General features: G+C 58.8%; 1 long non-coding RNA gene across 2 annotated transcripts; it reads right to left on the bottom strand.

Annotated features, from left to right (window-relative positions):
* Window positions 1-1432: 1432 nt before the first annotated feature.
* LOC127043636 (uncharacterized) lies at window positions 1433-17066 on the bottom strand. Of its 2 annotated transcripts, XR_007772289.1 has the most exons (5): window positions 16746-17066; window positions 14780-14894; window positions 3193-3323; window positions 2798-2890; window positions 1433-1581 (listed from the first exon to the last, which is right to left on the bottom strand). It is a non-coding gene; the product is annotated as an uncharacterized LOC127043636 (long non-coding RNA). The 2 variants fall into 2 exon arrangements; XR_007772290.1 differs by lacking the exons at window positions 1433-1581; window positions 2798-2890; window positions 3193-3323 and adding an exon at window positions 13344-14063.
* Between the last annotated feature and the right edge of the window lie 1358 nt (window positions 17067-18424).

Genomic DNA, 18424 nt, shown 5'->3' with positions numbered 1-18424 from the left:
GAATCCAATGTGGTCTCTTCCTCCGCGTAGCGGCCACATGGTGGCTGTGAGTGGAGCCCGGAGCAGGGCCTGTGGGTTAGACCAGGGGGTGATCTGTGCTGACACTCTCCTGGAAGGAGACTGGCTGGTGGGCCTGGGCCTGGACCCGGCCAGAGCCCTGGAGATCCGCCCATGGGGTGGCTGCACTGAGCCCCTTTAGCTCCCCCAGGCCCCCCATCCTTGTGGGGGGGAGTAGCACATTCCTGCGGCAGGGGTGGCACTGCGCCCACTTCCGCAGCTGTCACTCTTGTGAAATCACTTTTCTCCGGAGCGGCTCCTTTGATGCGGGTGGTGCTGCCCAGCCCTGAGCACTCCCTGGTCTCAAGTGCCCTCACAGGCTGAAGATGGTTGTGGGCACAGCCAAGGGCCCTTTGCGGCACGGGGTGGGGCTTGGGAAAGTCTAGGGGGGGTGTCAGGCAGCCATGGGGGGGTCTGAGGGGTGACAGCTCGGGGCACTGGCCTCGTGTCAGTGAGAAGGGGCCGCAGGTGGTGACTCCCCTCCCCAGCGCTTGTGGGGGCTGAGCCTTCTCCCTAGAGGGCTTGAAACATCGTTCCCAGGGGCAGACAGGGGGCATGTGCCATGTCTCCTGCTCAAGTTTCCCCCATCAGCTTCCCCTCCTGAAGCTCCCGGGCTGGCTGCTCCCTGGAAGCCAGCTGCAGGCCTGTGGGAGCATGGAGTCAGGTGGGTGCAGCACCTCCCAGCCCGGCTGGATCTCCCAGGGACCCTCGCATCAGGCTGCTGGGCACAGGCAGACCCTGGGGCTTCCTCGGATGCTTCGGGGCTGGGCACCATCCCCGCAGGGTGGGCCTGGCACCTCCCCTGGGGATCGCCCGGGGGCGCCACATAGGGTCACCCTCCAGCCTGGCTGGGTGTTACAGGGAAGCAGATTGGGGTGGGGGCTTGGTGCCAGACAGGGGTCAGGGAGACAGGATGGAGGAGCAGCTTTGGGGGAGGTGCTGGGCAGCAGGGACCCAGTGACCAGCTAGGGGCACCAGAGGACAGCAGCCTGGCCGCAGGGCTGGGGCTGGGTGACCCCACAGCTCCCATGGCCCAGGAGCAAGCCCCCTCCCCCTCCATTGACAGCAGTGGTACATCCCCTCCCCCCACTGGGTTCCCAGCCCAGGTGGGGGCACCCATGGGCCAGGCTGGGGAAGGTGGGACCCTGTACACACCCTGACTTTGGTACCCCCAGACCTGATCCCTGGTGAGAGGGGACGGGAGGCTACAGGGGAGACCCCAGCTCTGCCCTCCTGGAGCCAGGGGCCCCGCAGAGCCAGCCCACTGCCCAGCTCCCAGCGCGCTGGCCCCAGCCCCCCAGGGATCTGCCCAGCCAGGCGCGGTGGGCTCAGGGGCAGCCCCCCTCATCTGGCTGGTCCTGGCTCTTGCACATGTGAATGGAGGCGCAGATGTCGCGGGGCTCCAGGTCCTGGGCCAGCCCGTCCTCGATGGGCTGCACGTACCGGTCCACCACCCGGTGGCACTTGCCTGCCCAGTTGAAGGGGAAGGTGGAGCAGATCTTCTTGATGGCCATTGCCACGCTGCTCTGGGGGATGGCCAGGGAGAGTTGGGAAGGCACCGGCTGGGGCACGGTGCACCCACCCTCGCATGTTCCCACCTGCCCTTGCACATTCTCACCCACCCTCGCACACTCCTGCAGATATATCCACCCATCCTTGCACACTTCCGCTCACCCTTGCACACTCCCTCAGACATACCCACCCACCCTTGCATGCTCCCACCCACCCTGGCACACTCCCTCAGACATACCCACCCACCCTTGCACACTCCTGCAGATATATCCACCCATCCTTGCACACTTCCGCCCACCCTTGCACACTCCCTCAGACATACCCACCCACCCTTGCATGCTCCCACCCACCCTGGCACACTCCCTCAGACATACCCACCCACCCTTGCACACTCCCTCAGACATACCCACCCACCCTTGCATGCTCCCACCCACCCTGGCACACTCCCTCAGACATACCCACCCACCCTCGTACACTTCCACCTGCCATCACACACTCCCTCAGACATACCCACCCACCCTTGCATGCTTCCACCCACCCTCGCACTCCTGAATATATACTCACCCACCCTTGCACACTCCCTCAGACATACCCACCCACCTTTGCATGCTCCCACCCACCCTGGCGCACTCCCTCAGACATACCCACCCACCCTCACACACTCCCACTCACCCTGGCACACTCCTTCACACATACCCAGCCACCCTCACACACTTCCACCTGCCCTCATATGCTTCCACCTGCCATCACACACTCCCTCAGACATACCCACCCACCCTCACACATTCCCACCTGCCCTTGCACATGCTCACCCACCCTCACACACTCCTTCAGACATACCAACTCACCCTCGCACACTTCCACTCACCCTTGCACACTCCTGCAGATATACCCACCACCCTCGCACACTTCCACTTATCCTTGCACACTCCCTCAGACATACCCACCCACCCTTGCACACGTCCACCTGCCATCACACAATCTCTCAGACATACCCACCCTCGCACACTCCCACCCACCCTGGCACACTCCCTCAGACATGCCCACCCACCCTTGCACTCTCCCTCGCATGTGTTCACCCTCCCCCCCATGCCGCCTGGCATGTGCCCTGCCACTCTCACAGGCTCCCATGCACATGCCCACCCTAGCGCACTCACTCTTGGCCCCCCTTCTTGGCACGCACACTCTATCTTCCTTGCACACTCACTGCCCGGCAAGGGGTCCTTACTGTGTTGTGCGTGTTGGACACCATTTTCTTCAGCTTGCTGACGACTTTTTTGCACACCCAGCACTTCACCAGGGGGTGCCGTTCGTCAGTGCCCTGTGCCGGGACACAGCAGCCAGGTCAGTGCCTCCCAACACATCCTGTCAACCTGTCCACAGGGGCTGCCTTCCTGGATCCTGGGCCAGTGGGGGTTTGGGCTCTGGAGCTGGCGGGGGGGGGGGAATCAGGGCTCCCCAGGGGTGTACTGTGGGCCCCCCCCAAGGGAAGGAGCCTGCACTGGGGTCTCAAAGGGATGGGAATAAGTCTCCAGGTGCCCACCGGTCCCACCTCCAACCTGAATCAGCTGGGAGGCACCAAAGTCCCCACGCCCAGCCCCATGGAGGCACCAGCTTGCTCACCTCGGGCAGCTCATCCCAGTCGTACTTCAGGCAAAACTGCCGTCGGCTGCACTGCTCTGCTGTGGCCATGTCCCGGCACCAAAACTCAGGGCCCTGCAGGCACTCGGGGGGATCCCCCGGCAGGGCCAGGGCTGGAAGGGGAGAGAACTGGCAGAATGAAGGGGCCCCCCAGCTCTGCTAATGCCCTGACCCACAGCCCCCTGCTAGCCCAGCCCTGGACTCCCCCCCCCAGCTCTGCCGGTGCCCCTCACTCCTGACCCACAGCCCCTGCCAGCCAAGCCCTAAGTTCCCCCCCAGCTCTGCTGGTTCCCCTCAGTCCTGAACTGCAGTCCCCTGCTACCCCAGCCCTGGCCTCCTCTCACAGGTCTGTTGGTGCCCCTCACTGCCGACCTGCAGCCCCCAACTCTTTACACTAGGGGAGCTGGAAATAGGGAAGAGAGACACAATGGGGGGGAACCGCAGGGGGAGGCTGGAGTGAATGGGGGGGATGAGGAGCCAGGAGGGGAGGGACAACAGAGGAGAGTGGCAGGAGGGGGGTGATGGAGACTGCGATGATAACAGCAGAGGGGGTGCTGACAGGAGCTAGAGAATGAGAGGGTGTGGTGGGGATCCAGCCTGGGTGCTCGGGGCTAATGGCCTGTCCTCACCACTCTGCCCCATCTCAGGCTGGGGGTCTCGGGACTCCTTCCCTGGACATCTGGGTTCATCTCCTATACCTTAAGCATTGTTTTCCCTCCAAGCCCTCCCACCCTCGGGCTCCTACCAGTTGCCTCCACAAGCAGGGAGAGGAGCAGCAGCACCGCGATCATCTTGCCCCCCAGGTAGGCGCATCGCGTCGCCCCTTTGCTCCCTGGCCCTATATCCCCTGAGGGGGGCGGCCACGCCCCGTTCCTGGGCCCCAGGAGCCAATACGAGGTGCCGTGGGGAGCCCCCTCCGTGGTGCAGGAGGTGGGGCAGGTTTGGTTTCTCCAGGAGGGCCAGGAATAGCAACTGACATGAGCGCCAAACACTTCCTGCCCCCCCAGGAAACCTCAGTGTTCACAAGCAGCCCAGGCTGAAGCAGCTCAGAGCTCCTCTGCTGGGTGGGGTCTCTACCCCTCACGGCCTCCTGTGTCTTCCCTTCGACCTGCCCCCTGTCCTGCTGCTGGCCGGGAGGACGGGGTACATGGGGCAGGATCTCTGGGGCCGGGGGGTGTATTGGCCTCAAGGGTCCTGCTGCAGGGGTGTTAGGAGCCCTGGATCATGGCAGGGAGGGAGGTTCCCAGAGGATCCCCCGCCCCATGCTGCCTCCCCCTTCCCCGCCCGTCACTGTACAGGGCTCTACATCTGCCCTGCTCCCAGCCGCCAGCACTCGGCAGGGACTGGGGCGTGGCTGGGGCACCCTGCAATGCGGCTGATCTCTGCCCCCCGGGGCCCAGAGAGGGTGGATCAGGGGCATGGCTGGGGTGCCTGTGCAGGGCCTATCCATTGCCCCCCAAGACTCATGGGGGCTCTGGGTGCATAGTCAAAGGGCCACCCTGTGGCCTGCATGAGGAATCTAAAGGGGTCCCCAGGTATTCGCCACCCCCTGCCCTGTCCAGACAGGACCCTCCTGCCCAGGTGTTGGGGGCTGCCTGGCACAGGTGGGACACAGAGCTGCCCTCGCATGGAGGTTAGTGCTGGGTGGGCCGCTGGATCTCCAGGCCCTTCCCCCAGTGCCTGGGGTCTCCTCCCCAGGGTCCATTGCAGCATCTGCCTGCCTGCTTTCGACCAGTGGAGCAGGGATTCAGCAGCCTAGGCCAGGCACTCCCATGGGGGCTGGGCTGATATACAGAAGGTCAGACTAGATGGTTACATTGGTCCCTTCTGGCCTCGGAAGCTATGGGCAGTTTTCCTTCCTGACCCCAGCAGTTAATGGTAGCTCTTGCCTTGAAGCATGAGAGTTTCTAGCCCTTATAAATACTATTCTGTGTAGCCATGTGGCGGAGCAACAGATCAGTCAAGTCCAGAAACTGACTGGAGCTGTGGGTGAGAGATGAGGTGGGGGGGCTGTGATGGGTTCCCCCTGGGATGCCACCTGGAATTGAGCCCTCTGATCCACCAGCCTGGGCTCCCACTCACACTGTGCTGCTGTGACAAGCTGCAAAGCCCTCCAAGCTTGCACTGTCACCAGCATTCACACAGGTTGGGACACACCCAGCTGCAGTTACTTGCAGGCTTTCCAACCACCAGCATTTCAGCCTAGGTCCCCAGAGCAGTACCATCCTGCCCTGCTCAAATCTGGCTGGTATATGGGTTTAATAGCTGGTCCGCCTCTCCCTCAGTGTGAAGAGAACCATGCACACTTGTGGTAACCAAGCTGAGATTTTCCCCAGGCACCTTAGTCAACTGCACACTGGTTTGGATTAAAACTTAAAAGAAGTGTATTAATTACAGAAAGATAGATTGTAAGTGATTGCAAGTGATTGCAAACAGATCAAAGCAGGTTACCTAGCAAATAAACCAAACCACAAACTGAACTTGACACACTAGATAGCTAGGATATGAATTAGCAAATTCTCACCCTGAGTGATAAACAGGCTGGCAGATTCTTAAGGCACAGGTTGCCTTGGCTTTACAGCTTGGCTTTCCTAGGCTTTAATACACAGGCTAAAAATCCCTTAACGTGGGACCATCACTTCCCCCCTGTTCAGTCTTTATTCGTCAGATGTTTCCAGGTGTGGTGTTGTCGGGAGAGTGAGGTCCTGCCATGTTGTCACTTCCTTGCTTTTAGATCCCCGCAGCCCCCGCTCACTTGCTGGAAAGCTCTTTTGCTGTGACCTGGGTCAGTCAGTTCCCATTGTGCAGTGCTATCTCAGAGAGGTTTCTGTTGCACGCAGTTCCTCGGGTAATCCTAGTGCTTGTGCATTTCCTCAGTAAGCCATTAACATTGTTTGGCCTTTTTACTGTTGTAGCTGAAAGGCTGCTTGTGGGTGTTTTCATCCTCACAACACGTTTCAGTAACACCTACATAGCCAAACTTCACATATGCCGGTAGCACATACAGTCCAATGAGATATTAATGTCTAGCAGATCAAGACTTAGAATACCACCTCACAACTAGGGCCCTACCAAATTCACCGTCCATTTTGATCAATTTCACGGTCATAGGATTTTAAAAATAATATATTTCATGATTTCAGCTATTTAACTCTCAAATGTCCCAGTGTTGTAATTGTGGGATCCTGACCCAAAAAGGAGTTGGGGGGGATTGCAAGATTATTGTTGGGGGGGTTGTGCTCCAGCTGCCCAGCTCTGAAGGCAGTGCAGAAATAAGGGTGGCAATATCACAATCCCCCTACAATAACTTCATGACCCCCCTGCAACACTCTTTTGGGTCAGGACCCCCAGTTTGAGAAACACTGGTCTCCCCTGTGAAATCTGTACCGTACAGGGTAAAAGCACACAGAAGGATGGATTTCACGGGCGGAGGCCAGATTTCATGGTCCGTGACGTGTTTTTCGTGGCTGTGAATTTGGTAGGGCCCTACTCACAAGGCATACCTTGTACAAAACATTCACCATGGTGAATATTGGGGTGCCAGGGTATCACCAGTAGGGCTGCGCTGGCCAGTCCAGCACAGTTTCTCACTTCTGCGCTTCGTTTCTGGGAACCCGGCCCTCACTGCACCGCATTTCCTCTGGGCAGAGCTCTGCTTCCCGCAGAAGATGCCAGTGGCTGGCCACAGAGCCTTGTGGGGAGAGATAAGACCAACCACTTGTGTGTGCCACCAGCTCTGGGTTCCCATCTCACTGCCTGTGCCGCTTGCAAAGCACTGTGGGGCTGGGAGCTCATGGGCAAATCCAAGGGAACCTCCTTCCTTGGACTTCACTAGCCCTGCCCATGACTGTGGGGAGCCAGTGTCCTGGGGTCTCTGGGCTCTGTCTGGCGACGGGCATTTCCACCAGTCGGGGGGCTGACTTGACAGCCCTGGGAAGGCAGAGGGCTTGGACTGCAAACTTGGCATCCTCTGGTGCACATGCCCTTTGGGGCCCTGGTCCATGCTGGGGTGCTGGTGCCCGGCCTGGCCCCTGCCCTGGGATGACCCAGCATGGGGGTAAGAGCTTTTCTGCTGTAGGCCAGGCATATCACCCTCACTCACCCAGGCAGCTCGCCATCCCCCTCTGCTTGCTGCACCATGCAAAGAGGCTAATGAGCCTGCTATTGCCCTGGGTGTTACACCTGAGGGCTGAGTAGGGAGCTCCGGGGGGAGGAATTCAGCTCTTGGGGGGGACGGAGTTATGGGGGCACCCCAGACCAAAGAGGGCGAGCGGAAGCTGGGTGGAACGATGTGGGAGAGGTAAGGGCTTTGGGACAGAGGCTTTGGAGCAGTGCCACCAGGGCAAAGGGCTGGGCAGATGCCCACTGAGGAGCAGGAGCTGCTCCCTATGGCCTGGCTGCAACACTGAGCTTGGTGGGGAAATCAAGACGAAGGAGCCCCCCCGCACACAGCGCATGGTCTCAGGGATGGCCACAAAGCCCAGTCCACTAGGGGAGGCTGTGGAGACAGACACTCCCATCCCATAGGGGCCCCCACCAGGTCACTGGAGCCCACAGTATGGGCTGCACTGGCCGGGGCCCCTGCCACAGCAGCCCCACAGGACAGGGCTCCTGGGATCCCCCAAAAGTCACTCCCTTGTTGGAAATGCCACCTGCCCTCCCTGGGGGCAGCTCCCTGCCCCCACCCCAGGGAGCAGGGGCCAGCCTGGCTGAACCTGCCCCAGCGGCTGGGGGACTACTCAGGGATTTGCAGGTGCATAGGCTTGATGGCTGGCAGGGCCCGTGGCTCAGCCACGTCGAGCCCCCAGGCAGCACACGCCAGAGCCGCTGCCCTGGCCCCAGCGCTGAGCCCAGCCACCTGTTCCAGCCCAAAACGTTTCAGTCTCAGGAGACCAAAGTGTGTGTTTGTGGGGGGTGGGCACAGGCGGACAGCAGGAGAGACGAGGGGCCCCTGCGATGGTGGGGGATCGACTAGGTGTTCATCCCCCACCTGCCCTGAAGGGGTTAAGGTGGCTGAGGGCCCCCAGAGGGGGTGCAGGCAGAAAGAATGGTGAAGCTCCCCGGATGGGAACGGCAGGGCTGGTATAACGCCAGGTAGCTGAGGGCAGAAGGGAGCTGCAGGGAGGAGGTCGGCGGTGCCTCTCTCTGCGGCTAGGGAGAGCAGGGAGCTGGCCCCGAGGGCAGGCTGTACCCAGACAAGCCTGAGAGGCTAGGGAAACAGCTACCAAGTGGGGACTGTGCAGACCTTAGCTGCTGGTTGCAGGGTCCCTGGGCTGAGTGGTCCCATCCCAGAGCCACGGGTCCAGTGTGAGGGACAGCTCTGGAACAGTCCCTGGGAGGAGCCTTCAGTGTGTCAGCCCCCCTCAAGGTCACAGACTTCCACTAGGGCTGGTCACTCGGCTTCCCCGCCTCCTGGGACCGACCTCCGGAGCCTTCAGCACACCTGGGTCACACTATGAGCTCCCTGCAGTGAGTCCACCTGCATCGGACAACTGAGGGAGTCTGGCACCCCCAAAGGGAGCACGGCACCCACACCTTGCAGTAAAGCTCAGCGAGCACATCTCTGAACACTAGGAAGGATTTGTCCAAATCTGGGTTTACCAGCATGGGCCCTGGCTTAGAGCCAGATTTCCCTCTGGCACTGCTCGCTCCAGACCACCCCACCTGGCTCACGCTTCTTGTAGTTCAGTGACAGGAGCTACTAGGAAGCTAAAGTGGGGTGCAAGCCTCTGGCAGTGCCCCGCCATCCTGCTAAAGGCCTGGGGCTGTATCTTGGTTTGGGGAGCGGGCCAATCTCTGATCGCCTCCACCTTGGCCGGCTCTGGCCAAACACGACTGCTCCCCACCTCGTGGCCCAGGTGCGACACCTTGGCCATCCCCATTTTGCATTCAAGTCCTGCCTCCTAAGGACTGAATGCACACGTTCCTCCCAGGCTGGCTAAGGATATAGCTAGCATCAATGTACGCCAGGGCAAAGTTCTCCCTCCCCCTCAGTAACTGATCCCCCAGGCGCTGGAAGGTGGCAGGTGCCCCCTTGAGGGCAAAAGGCAGGGCCAGGAACTCTCAGAACCCCACAGGGCAGATTTCACACTGGCCTCTGGGTCCAAGGCACTCGCCAGTAGCCTTGGGTGAGGTCCATGATGGTGAAGTAACAAGCCCTCCACAACTTGTCTAGGAGCTCGTCATGCCTAGGCATGGGGCATGCACCAGACATGTTGATGGCATTGAGTGTCCGATAGTCCACACAGAACGGGATCGACCTGTTTTTCCTGGGGACCAGCCCCCCAGGTGAGGCCCAGGGGCTGGTGGATGGCTGGATCACCCCTAAAGCCAGCATGTCTCTGACCTCTCTCTCTAGGGCCTGGGCTTTGTGACTCTGAACCGGGAACACCTGATGGGAGGGTTGGCTCCTGTCCCCTCCCAGTGGAAGCCAGGTTAGTGAGCCCAGGCCGGTTGGAGAACAGCTGCCGGTAGGAATGCGGCACCTCTCTGATCTCTGCCTGCTGGGCAGGGGTTAGCTGGTCAGAGAGGGGGATTGATTTCAGTGGGAGGTTGGCCCCTGTATCAGGGAAGAGACCCACCAAGGACCCTCCTCCTGCTCCTCCCACTGCCCACACACAGCCAGCACCAGCCTCTCACTGTCCAAGTATGGCTTCATCATGTGAACATGGCTAGACAGCTCCACCATGTAGTTCACCTCATTCAGCTGCTTGATGACCTTGAAGGGCCCATCCCAGGTGGCCTGGAGCTTATTCCTCCGCACTGGGTGTGATGATGCGGTTCTGGCGGGACCCAACTGAGAGTGCCAATTCAGGACCAATTGCTCAAACAGGGCAGTCACAGCCCTAGGCTCGGGTTTTTCCACCTCTAAGCCAAACCAAACCAGCCAGCCAAAGAGGACTTTGGTTTCTCCCCACTGGCTAACCACAAGTCACGCAAGCAATTTCCTTAGACACTCCAGTCTCCCAGTATCACCACCAGTGCCACCCGTCCTGGGGATGAATGGTTATGAAAACCAACACCCCAATAAAACAAAAGGTTCTCTCGATCCCAAAGGACCAAGCCCCAGACCCAGGTCAATATACACATCAGATCATACCCACAAATCACGCTGTTGCCAATCCATTAGAATCTAAAATCTAAAGGTTTATTCATAAAAGGAAAAAGATAGAGATGGGAGCTAGAATTAGTTAAATGGAATCAGTTACATACAGTAATGGCAAAGTTCTTAGTTCAGGCTTGTAGCAGTGATGGAGTAAACTGCAGGTTTAAATCAAGTCTCTGGAGAACATCCGCTGCTGGGATGGGTCATCAGTTCTTTGTGCAGAGCTTCAGCTTGTAGCTAAGGCCTTGGCTACACTGGCGCTTTACAGCGCTGCAACTTTCTCACTCAGGGGTGTGAAAAAAACACCCCCCTGAGCGCAGCAAGTTACAGCGTTGCAAAGCGCCAATGTAAACAGTGCCCCAGTGCTGTAAGCTAATCCTCACGGGGAGGTGGAGTACCTGCAGCGCAGGGAGAGCTCTCTCCCAGTGCTGGCGCCGCAACCACACTCGCACTTCAAAACACTGCCACGGCAGCGTTTTGGAGTTTTGAATGTAGCCAAGCCCAAAGTCCCTCCAGAGGTAAGAAGCAGAATTGAAGACAAGATGGAGATGAGGCATTTGCCTCTTATAGACTTTTCCAGGTGTAAGAACACTTCTTTTTTCTTACTGTGTAAAATTACAGCAAAATGGAGTCTGGAGTCACATGGGCAAGTCCCTGCATACTTTGCTGAGGGCTTGTCTACATCAGAAAGTTGCAGCGCTGGTGAGGGAGTTACAGCGCTGCAACTTAGGAGGTGTACACATCTGCAGGGCACCACCAGCGCTGCAACTCCCTGTTTGCAGCGCTGGCCGTACTCCCGTTTTGTCTCGGGTGTAGAGGATCCAGCGCTGGTGATCCAGCGCTGGTAATCAAGTATAGTCACTTACCAGCGCTTTTCTTGACCTCCGTGGAATAAGCAGGTATCCCAGCATACCTGAGGAAGCCTCTGGTAATCAAGCTGGTCTCCTTCCCCGGCTTGCTCTCGCGTTCCCCGAACCCCGAGCAAGCAGGTCTCCTTCCCTGCGGTTTGCTGGGTGGTTCCGGGAAGGCGAGAGCAAACCGGGGAAGGAGACCAGCTTCGCCGCGGTTTGCTCTCGCGTTCCGCGAACCACCCTGCAAACCGCAGGGAAGGAGACCTGCTTGCTCGGGGGTTCGGCGAACGCGAGAGCAAACCGGGGAAGGAGACCAGCTTCGCCGCGGTTTGCTCTCGCGTTCCGCGAACCACCCTGCAAACCGCAGGGAAGGAGACCTGCTTGTTCGGGGAACGCGAGAGCAAACCGCGGCGAAGCTGGTCTCCTTCCCCGGTTTGCTCTCGCGTTCGCCGAACCCCCGAGCAAGCAGGTCTCCTTCCCTGCGGTTTGCAGGGTGGTTCGCGGAACGCGAGAGCAAACCGGGGAAGGAGACCAGCTTCGCCGCGGTTTGCTCTCGCGTTCCCCGAACAAGCAGGTCTCCTTCCCTGCGGTTTGCAGGGTGGTTCGCGGAACGCGAGAGCAAACCGGGGAAGGAGACCAGCTTCGCCGCGGTTTGCTCTCGCGTTCCCCGAACAAGCAGGTCTCCTTCCCTGCGGTTTGCAGGGTGGTTCGCGGAACGCGAGAGCAAACCGCGGCGAAGCTGGTCTCCTTCCCCGGTTTGCTCTCGCCTTCCCCAAAACCCCTTGAAGCCGCCCAACAGCGCTGCAGTGTGGCCACATCTAACACCACTTGCAGCGCTGGTTGCTGTAAGTGTGGCCACTCTGCAGCGCTGGCCCTATACAGCTGTACTAATACAGCTGTAACAACCAGCGCTGCAAAATTTTAGATGTAGACATGGCCTGAGTTACAAGGCGTATCTGCCTTCTCTCAGTGGGTCAGTTGTGTAGCTGATGGTCCTTAATGGGCCATCAAGCAGGCAAAGCAGAGCTAACACCAACTTGTCTGGGGTGTCACCCAGAAGCACAGCACAAGTTTGAAATACAGACGGTATAGAGCCAATACTCATAACTTCAACTACAAAATGATACATGCATCCAGACAGCATAATCATAACCAGCAACTCATAACCTGGTCTTAGACACCTTATATGACCCCCTTTACATAAGATTTGTTGCCACTACAGGACCTTGGTTGCAAACAAAGTTCTATATGGTCCCAGTTTATATCAATAACGTCACCCTGGGACGAGAACCCTCCCTGGTTCCCGGTGCCACGGAGGCAGGCACGCACCGTGCAGTCATACCAGACCTTCTGTTTCCCTGGGGCCCTGGCTAGGTTCCCGCAGCCAGACCCATGAGCTCTTCCCAGAAAGCACAGCATATACTGCACCACCAGTTCCCCAGTGGAGAGGCCCTCTCCTCCCATTTATCCCTCACCAAGTCCCAGGGCCCTCACACTCTGCCCATACAGCAGTTCGAAAAGGGAGTACCGCATGGATTCCTAGGGCGTATTGTGGTATGCAAACAGCAGGTGGGGTAAATACTTGTCCCTATCCTGCAGGTGCAGATCCATAAAAATCCTCAGCACCATCTTCAGGGTCCCATTAAATCACCCCACCAGCCTGTTGGACCGGGGGATAAACCAAGGCCCGGGGTGCCAGATTGGGGCTGACATGAAATTGGACCCCTGCTCTGCAAGGACCTCACTGAGGAACCCTGACCTGCCTTGATGGACACCAGAGCCACCACCTCTGGGCAGCAAACTTCCCCCCCCAAATGTACGTCTCCCCTGGCCAGGTCGCCTTGCTGAGGGACCCCGCTATGTCCACAGCTGCCTTTGGAAAAGGTTCCTGTGATGGGGTCTCAGGGTGGCTTTACCCTTATCCCCATCCTTTGGCAGGAGTCACAGGACCTCCAGGGCGGCACGAGACTGAGAGTCCATAGGTCAGCAGCAGCCTCTGCTGGGTGCACTGGATCCCCTGGTGTGCTGAGAAAGGGACATCTCAGACCAGGTCCGGCAGCCTGGGGTAGTACCTCGGAGGGGACCACCAGCTGCTTCCTGATTCTCCCCCAGGTTCAACTTTCCCCTGGGACCCCACTCCCAGGACAGGAATCCCTCCCCCCACAGAAATCTTCCCCTGCAGCCCTGCTGATGGCGTTTGCACCGCTGTGTCCAACTTCAAGGAGGGATCTGGCTGAAGCTCAGCCTGAAATTCAGCTTCTGGGGTGGGGCCTGTGACATCTTGCGGGTTGTGCCTCAGTTTCCCCACCACAAAATCTGGAGCTCAGCCTGGTGAAGCCCTGTCCCCGGGAGCTCCCTTCCCCTGCTCAGAGGTGCCTGCATCCCCTGCTGGGTCATCTGTGGCACTGTCTAGAGTGGCTCCTGACCATGAGTGCAACTCCCAGAAAACAGAGCCCCCCGCAAGCTGGTGGCATGTTCTATAGATTTCACCAAGTCAGTAACAAATGTGGACTCCTGGATCACTATACGAGTCTGATCACGGAGTCCCAGACAGTCCCCTTAGACTCTCCAGTCTATCTTGCCACAGAAACTGGACTGAGTGATAAAATGGTCACTTACCCCAAAAATCACATCATCACAGCAACTGGTTCTCTAGACCTTACACTCAAGACAATGCTGGTAGCCAATTCTATAGGACACTAGCTAAAGGTTTACTAGTTAAGAAAAGTAATGAGAGTTACTGAGAGGTTAAAGCAGATAAAGTACACAGACAGGTAAGTCACAGTTTGTAATCCCACATGGTGGCAGTGATGTAATAAACTGCTAGTTTCCCAAAAGTCTTTTCAGGGTACCCAGATTGTCTCTGAGGATTTCTGATTTGCATCCGGTGCACTTCCCTGTAAGAGTCCAAATAATCCACAGATGCAGGATCCTTCCTTGAATCCATTCTAGGGTCACTACCCACCACGGACTCCCAGGCCCTGTGCTCTCTTGGCTGCGTAAGGCCCCTGGGAGGAACCCCCATCAGTCTGACAGCCCTCCCCAGGCTCCACAGCTTCCTGGGCCCACAACTCTCTGAGCCATCAGCACACCTGGTTCTGCCGTGGGCCCCTCAGGGAATTCACTCACGCTGGGCCCCTGGGGCCAGCACACCCAGCGGAGCAATGCCCCCCCCCCCCCGATCTCTAGCCTGCAGTGACTCTCTGTCAGTGTAACACAGATGGGTTCATTGTACGTCCAGACAGGACACAGCACGGGCAGTTCTCAGGGGCCTCCAACCTGGCCAGTCTCAGCCCTGTCCAGCTGGGTCTGTCCCTGCCCTCATGGCTTCCTGCTGCCCTTTGTCCCCAGTCTAGCAACCCCCTTCTCCCAGCCAACCACCCTATATCCCCACCTCCAACAGCCCCTCCTCTGCCCTTTGTCTTCGTTCCTGGACAAATAGATCACCTGGGCCCTCTCTCTTCCCTCCTTTGTTCCCCCACAGCCCAGGGTCCTCTCTCCTCCCACTGGCCAGGACCCAGCTGACTTCCAAACTGGGGTGGGCCTGAGTCACCAGTTGTTCAGGCTGCTAGGTGAGGTCACACCTGGTGCTCTGCACCAAACACCCCCTCACCTCGTCACACATGCAGCACCCAGGGAAACTCTTCATGCAGAATTCTCCATGTGGGCTGAAGGAGAGCCATTCCGAGTCTTTGAGCTCGGTGGTCACACCACCTGTCAATGGCCACCTGTCATGTAGGTACAGGGATGTACGCAGTGTAAATGTTTGCTATTAACTTAGAAGAGGATACACAGACAAATGGAAACAATGAAAGTAACATCCCATTAGTTTTGATGGAGTTTAAACCCCAGATACACTCTCATACTCTTAACAATCACTTTGATCTATGCTAATACACAGGGAAATACACAGGGTGGCCCTCTCTGGGTCTAGCTCCCGGTATGGAACAGGGTGCTCTGGGCCCTGCCCAGCCAGTCCTCCAGATCATTCCCCATCAACACATCCACAGGTAGCTGATCATGCACCTCAACCTCTTTGGGGCCCTCCTTGGCCCCCCATCTCAGGCAGATCCTTGCTACAGGCACCGTAACCAGGGTCCAACCACCCCCCTCAGGGTTAGCTATTTATTGGGCACTAACTGATCCAGGTCCACCACTGCAGGCAGTGCCAGCGTCACCTCCACGCCTGTGGCTCAGTACCCTCTTGCCATCCACCTTAATGGGGACAATGTAGTGATTGGTCTGGATCAGCCCTGCGCCTGCCCTGCAGACTGAGTGCCCCAGATGGAAGCACAGCCTCCTCCCTCTTGAGCCACTGGGACGCTGCCAGCCACACCTGCCTGGGGACCAGGTGTCTCCTCTGGCTGAGCTCCCACCCAGTTACCCCTGGGAGGGGTCAGCTTGGTCATCTTGTCCCTGAGCTTTGAGCACCGTGCCCACTTATGCCCTTTCTGCCCACAGTAATTACACCTCAGATCTCAGAGGTGCCTTGGAGGAGGTCTCCTTGCATTGCCGTCACCCCCGGTTTGGGTTTACCTGAGCCCCCTGACCTGGACTAATCCCCTTCAGGTCTCTCTTCATACCCAGACCTACTCTCTATGAACTCATTGGCCAGCCAGCCTGAAGTCCGCAGGTCTTCAGGCTTCCGGTCCTTTAACCACACTCTCAGGTGGGGAGGACTAATCTCATACAGCTGCTCCAACCCCGCCAGGTTATACATGTCCTCTGGCATAGCCACCCCTGCATCATCAGCCCATTTGCGGAGAGATTCTCCCAGAAAAGTGGCGAACTCCATGTAGGTCATCCCTGGGGTCTTTTGCAGATCCTGAACCCTTTTTCTGTATGCCTCAGGGGTCAGGTCTGACTTCAGCAGCATGGGGTTTCTGCAGTTCAGAGTCCCCAGTCTCCACTCCGTCCATCCGGCTGCATGCCTCTAGGGCAGACCATGACTGTGAGACAGGGCCACCCAGAGGATTCAGGGGGCCTGGGGTCTTCGGCAGTGGGGTGCCCCCGCTTCGGTGGTAATTTGGCAGCAGGGGGTCCTTCCACTCTGCGATCTGCTGCTGAAGTGCCCCAAAGACCCGTGGCAGGGCCCCTCCCCCCACTGAATTACCGCCAAAGACCCGGCACTTCGGCGGCGGGTCCCGCTTCGGTGGTAATTCGGTGGCAGGGGTGGGGGGGGTCCTTCCTCCCCAGAGCAGAAGGACCCCCCTGCCGCTGAAGGCCTGGAGTGGAAGAAGTTCCGGGGGCCCTGGCCCCACAAGAGTTTTCTGGGGCCACCGGAGCGAGTGAAGGACCCTGCTCCAGGGGCCCCGAAAAACTCTCATGGGGCCCCTGTGGGGCCTGGGGCAAATTGCCCCACTTGCCCCCCCATCTGGGTGGCCCTGCAGTGAGACAGCAGAGCTGATCTGCAGGGTCAGTCTGGTTCAAATCACAGGCCTTCTCAAAGGCAGTGAGGTAGACACTCCCCACACCAGCTGACAAGAGACATCCATATCCCCTCCCTTCTTGAACTGTGGCAGCAAGTTGGTCTCTAGGTTCCCTGTGGAATTGGCATCCTGGGGCCTTTCCCCACTTACCCGTTGGTGGGTCCTCTTGCCCCTCCACCTCAGGGTCACACTCTTCCACTAGGGGCAGCCTCTTGGCTTCACTGCTTCCTGGAACCGACCCCCGGAGCCGTCAGCACCCCTGGGTCACAGCACAAGCTCCCTGCAGCAAATCGAGTCCCCTGGGTTGGAACCTGAGGGAGACCTGTACCCCCAAAGGGAGCACTGCACCCCACCTTCCCTAGACTGCCGTCCCGCTCAGCCAGCGTGGCAGAAGCAGTCGGGTTTATTAGGTGTCTGGAACACGGGGTAGAAAGTCCTTGGTTAGCAGAGGGAGCAGAAAGTGACAGCCTGGTCCATCCAGCAGGGTCAGGCCTCCTCCTTGGTGCCAGACCCCCACCCCTCAGCACAACTCCAGCACCCCTCGCAACCTCACCCGCCCCCTTCCGCACCCCAGCCACACATTCCAGCCCCCAGGCCCTGCACCCCCCCGCCCAGATCATCCAGCCCCCCACCTCCTGCATCCCTTGGATCCTCTGCAGAAGCCCTGGCAAGGGAGACCTTCAGCCACGGCCGGAGAGCGGAGCCAAACCCAGGTCCCAGCTGGTGGGGGGCAGGGAACCCCTCCGCCCGCCCCAACCTTCTCCCAGCCCCCGGGCCACCAGCTGTTCCAAAGAGATACACGCAACCTTTCTCTGCTGCTTGATTGGTGCACTCACCTGTCTGTCACACCTCTCCGGTCTCTTATTGGTGCTCAGGGACCATCCCGCCTCCCGTATTGTATTTTTGCCATCCAAGGCAGCGGGCGGTTTTCCCGGGAAGGGGGTTTAAATGTGCGGTCCCGTGCCCTGGTCGCTGATTGGCCCCCGCGAAGAGCAAGCAGGGCTGTGATTGGAGGCCAGATCAGGCGCTTCTCCCCTCTTGGCCAGGTTGCACCACGTGGGTGAAGGTATTCCTGGCTCCCTTGCCACGGCCAGGTGCTTCCCTTCCCGCCGGGGGGGTCAGGGTTGTAGGAACCAGCCCCGCCCTCTAGAGCCGCCACCAGCAGCCCCGGAGCAGGGAGGGGCAGTGCCAGGTTTGACCTGTGCGATCGGGGAGGCTAGGGCCACCGCAAGGCCCCCAGCGCCACCCCTAACATCGAGTAAGCGGCCCGGCTTGAGCCTCGGGCGGGCGCACGCTGCCTAGCCAGCCCCAGGCACACTGTCCACCCACCGCCCCCATTCCGCCCACCCCATGCACAGACCCCCACCTGGTAATCAGACGGGGGCGCTATCTGTCACAGCGGCCCAGAAGCTGCGTGAGAGGAAGTGGGGAATTCTTAGTGCTTTGAGTGCGGTGTGTGCCTGTTTCCTGCTGTGCTGCATGTTGACGAGGTGTTTGTGGATGCAGAGGGCCAGGTGTGACTCCGCCTGGATCCAGACAGGCTGGGCACTTTAACTTAGCACCTGATGGCCCCAAGGCAGGAGCCAGTGGGCAGGTGGAAGAGAGACACAAAGTGATCCGTTTGCCCAGGATAGAAGACAAAGGAAGTGGGAGGGAGGGCTTGGAGGTGATATAGTGGAAGCTGCTGGGTGGGGGCTTCTGGACTGGGGACAGAGAGCAGCGTGAGCCCACCCAGGCTGGGACAGACCCAGCATGAGCTGTGCTGAGACTTTCTAGGCTCAAGGCCCCTGAGAACTGCCTGTGCTGTGTCCAGATGTACTGGTGATTGC

This window comes from Gopherus flavomarginatus, chromosome 2 (genome assembly GCF_025201925.1).
Source record: "Gopherus flavomarginatus isolate rGopFla2 chromosome 2, rGopFla2.mat.asm, whole genome shotgun sequence".
Taxonomy (NCBI): Eukaryota; Metazoa; Chordata; order Testudines; family Testudinidae; genus Gopherus; species Gopherus flavomarginatus.
Note: the sequence above shows the minus strand (reverse complement) of the source record. Positions and strands in the feature narration are given on the sequence as shown.